Source organism: Octodon degus, unplaced genomic scaffold (assembly GCF_000260255.1).
Source record: "Octodon degus isolate 3935 unplaced genomic scaffold, OctDeg1.0 scaffold00367, whole genome shotgun sequence".
NCBI classification, from domain to species: Eukaryota; Metazoa; Chordata; class Mammalia; order Rodentia; family Octodontidae; genus Octodon; species Octodon degus.
This window is the reverse complement of record NW_004524943.1, coordinates 830633-835129: the sequence shown is the minus strand read 5'-3', so window position 1 is coordinate 835129 and position 4497 is coordinate 830633. Positions and strand designations below refer to the sequence as shown.

The following is a 4497-nucleotide window of genomic DNA, read 5'->3' as shown; positions in this document are numbered from 1 at the left end:
ATTCTTACCTGGCAGGGGAGATACCACGATCACGAGGGTGGTTTTCCCAGGGCGAGGCTTATCCATTGCACTCCGGATGTGCTGACCCCTGCGATTTCCCCAAATGCGGGAAACTCGACTGCATAATTTGTGGTAGTGGGAGACTGTGTTCGCACTCTCCCCTAGGGAGAAAAAGAAAGAAAGAAAGAAAGAAAGAAAGAAAGAAAGAAAGAAAGAAAGAAAGAAAGAAAGAAAGAAGGAAAGAAAGAAAGAAAGAATATCAGATTTAGAAGACAAAATGGATATTAGTTATCATGAAAAGAAAGGCTTTCTTTTTTTTTATGAATTTAGTACAGGGTCTACAGGGTGTCACGACACAGATCTGATTCACACAGATTGGACTCTGTGTAGGGATCCTCCTGTTTTCAGCCTCCCAGGTGCTGGAATTACAGATGTGCCCCACCACACCCAGTCTCAATCACTGTCTCAGCATGCTCCACGGGCAGGACCAGCATGACAGGCCCGGGGATAGAACCCTTGCCCTGTGCATCTTCCTAAGCAGGTGCTTTAATCCGCTGAGCTATTTGGCTAGCCTAAGATTTCTTCAATGTAGCAACTGACCGTGAAAAAGTGATCTAACATTTCCAAGATGATGCAAATATGAACAAGACTGATTGCAGTCAATGAAAAAGCAGGAGTCCACACAAATAACACAAAAATCCTGTTTACAAGAATAATAGCAGAAAATATTGCAAGCATGGAAAAAGAATTTGACATATATGTAAGTGAGTCATACCGGACCTACACCGAGGCACACAATAATCAAAATTCGAGAAATTCTGCATGAAGACCAAACATTAAACCTATTAGAGAAAAGAAATCACCATAAATTAAAGCTCATCAGAATCACAACAGATTTCTTAACACAAACCTTTAAATCAGAGAGTTTAGAGTGAAGTATTTGAAGTTCTGAAAGAAAACAGCTTCCTACTCAGAGTGATTTATCCTAAAAAATTATCTGTCAGAATTAATGGAGAAATAAAATACTCCATGACAAGGAATAACTGAAGGCAAGGCAAGGCAAGCAATTCAGCAGAAGGGAAAGATGGGGACACTTCAAAAGGAAAATAATACAAGGAGAAGCCAACACAGATCAATTATAGCTAATGACACAAGTAGTCTAAACCAATCCAAAGAAAGAGACTGGAAGAACGGATAAAGGCGCAAGAGGCAACAATACATTGTACTCAAGATGCACATATAATTCAGATGAACTTCATAGACTGAAATTCAAAAGATGGGAAAAAATAGTCCATGTGACAGGAACCCATAAAAAAGCAAGGGTAGCTATTCCATTTGCACACAATACAAACTTTAACCAAAAATTGATCAAAAGAGATAATGAAGGTCATTGCAAACTTTCTAGGGAAAAATCCAAGAAAATGAGATAACAATTGGACATATATATGCACAAAATACAGATTTACCCTACTATACATAACTATATATAGGACATATTGAAACACATGAAAAATCACATAATCACTAGGGCAATTACAGTGAGAGACCTTAATAATCCACTACCACAAAGAGATAGATAAACTAGATGAAAAATGAAGAAAAAAATCAATGAAGAAATATCAGAACGCAACCAAACCTGTGAGCAAATGGACTTAATAAATGTCTACAGAATGTTCTGCACCACAATATCAGAGCACACCCAGTGGCTCCTGGAACGCTCTCCAAAGTAGACCATACACAGGCCAGAGAACATGCTTAAGTAATTGAAGAAGAGCTGAAATTATCCTATGTATATTACCAGACCATAGTATAAAGAAACCTTAAATCATTCACAAACTCCATAAACACATGGAAATTGAATAATACCCTACTGAGCAACCATTTGGTCACAGGTGAAACTAAATAAATTACATATAATTAAATGATAATGCTGATTAAAACATTTTAGAATTTATGGGAGGCAATGAAAGTAGTCATAAGAGGGAAATTAATAACAGTGCACAGTCACTTTAGTAAAATATAACAAAGCTAAGATTGAAGGCCCCACTCAACTCAGCTATTCCCCTCCTTGTGAAAACATCATACTTCAATGTTTTATGTGAAGCTGTGTTTACAGCAGTGCAGTTTGTCATAGCTAAATCTTGAAAAACCCAGATGCCCACCAACTGAGGAATGAATAAAATGACATTTGATATTTTTCCAAAATGGAGTATTACTCAGCCATTAAAAGATGAATTTGAGGCCTTTATAGGTAAATGGATGCAGCAAGAGGCTATATTCATAAATGAAATAACCCTGACCCACGTGTATAAACATTATATTGACTCCCTAGTACAAGAAACTGAAAGAGCAAATAAAATCTGAAAGGTACAATAGACATTGTGAAAGGGGAAGAGCATGTTTAAAGGGAAGGAACAAAACAGATGAGAGAAAAAAGAAAAGAAAGAAAAAGGAAAAGGAAAGAAATATATATGTATATACACAGGATAGCTTGTATAATTGCACCGCTGGTTTGTACTGGTCTATTGAAAATAGCGTTAATGCTTAATTTTTTTTCCTCCCCCTTAAATTTTTTATAATATTTTAGCCAAATTTGCATGTTTATATCTGGTAATCAATGTAAACAATTTAAAGGCAACAATATTGAATATGACAATCATTTTTGAATTCCTATCATTTTGTTTAGTGAAATTTTGTATCCTCTCTATGGTCTAAATGCCTGCTGACAAGCTCAAGGACCTGGTTTCTATCCAGGGTACTGCATGCCATTTCAGCACCAGAACCTCGTATATACCGTGCTGGCCCCCAAAACCTGGCCTAGTGGTGCATGTCTGTAATTCCAGTGCTGGGGAGGCTGAGACAGTAAGGTCACTATAGGTCCGAGCTATGTATTGAGACCCTGTATTGAATTAATTAATTAATTAAAAAATAAATTTAATTGTTTTTTGAAATATTAAATAAAATTGACCCTCAGCCAACCTCATCAAAAAGAGAAAAGGGAAGTCTCAAATCCATGAAGTTAGAAACAAAAAGAATGAAATCACAAGTCCTCTGAAAATCAATCTTCTCTGTCTCTCATTTTTTTTTTGGGGGGGGGTGGCTCAGGCTGCCTTAAGTGTGGGTCTGGTAATGCAAGGGGAGCTGGGGATTGAACTGCGGTTTGTCCCAGCAGGCACTTAAACAACTAAATTAACCAGCAAGCCCCTGAAAATCAAGCACTTCAATACCTACTTTGAGAAATTTTACTCTCATAAATTAGAAAACAGAAGAAATTCATAGAATCCTAGATATATATGATTTACCAAAGTTGAATTAAACAGAAGAAATTCATAGATTCCTAGACATATATGATTTACCAAAGTTGAATTAAGAAGATATGGAAATTCTAAATAATCCAATGTCAGGCAATGAAATTGAAAGTAAAATGAAAATCTAACAAACAAAGAAAAGCCTAGGTCTTCATGGATTCACAGTTGAATTCTACACGAATTTGTGAGAGGAGGGGACAGCCAAATAGTTCAGCAGATTAAAGCGCCTGCTTAGGCAGAAGCAGCTGCCAGGGTTCCATCCGCTGTGTGCCCTACTGGCCGTGCCCCGGGGTGCACTGAGACTATGATTGAGCCAGGGCGTGGCGGTGTGCATCTGTGATCTCAGCACTTGGGAGGCTGAACACAGGTGGATCACTGTGAGTCCCATCTACATATTGAGACCCTGTAGATCTTAGAGACCCTGGACTAAATACAAAAAAAAAAAAATTAAATAAATAAATAAATAGAAATTTTGAGAGTATATAAGGCCGTTACTCACCAAAATCTTGAAATAGAAATGGAAGTGATACTTTCAAAGTCATTCCTAGAAGTGGGTATTAACCTGATACCAAAGGCAGAGCAACCTACTGAAAGGCAGACCTACAGGTGAATCTGCCAGATGAATATAGATGCACAAATCCTCAGTGAAACACTGACAAACAGAGTGCCCCAAATGGTCAAGGACATTGTACGCTGCATGCAAGTAGAATTCACCCAGGGATAGGAGGATGGCTAACACAACCTCATAAATGTATTATGGTATAATAACAGAACCAAGGAAAATACAATATCATTATTTCAATAGATAGAGAAAAAGAGTTTGACAAAGACCAATACCTATTTATGATTAAAAAAAATCTACAGAGTTCCGCCTCCCTGCTTCCGGCGCGGCGAATGTAAGCTTCTGAAGAGCGCGCCTTCAAGCCAAAGAAGACAGCTGCCAGCCAGGGCTCACCTGAAGTTGACTGGCTCCGGGGACAGTTAGAGGTCGCCGCTCAAGCATAAGTTTTCTTAGGACCACTACCGAGATGTTTGATGTCAAGGCTTGGGCGGAATATGTAGTGGAATGGGCTGCAAAGGACCTGTATGGTTTCCTTACAACCGTTATTTTGGCCCTTACTCCACTGTTCCTAGCAAGTGCGGTCTTGTCCTGGAAATTGGCCAAGATGATTGAAGCCCGGGAGAAGGA

The 4497-nt window shown here is 38.4% G+C and overlaps 1 non-coding gene across 1 annotated transcript; it reads left to right on the top strand.

Moving 5' to 3' along the window:
- On the top strand, positions 1–164 carry LOC111814581. The gene has a single exon (XR_002819535.1). It is a non-coding gene; the product is annotated as a U1 spliceosomal RNA (small nuclear RNA).
- The last annotated feature ends 4333 nt before the right edge of the window (positions 165–4497 follow it).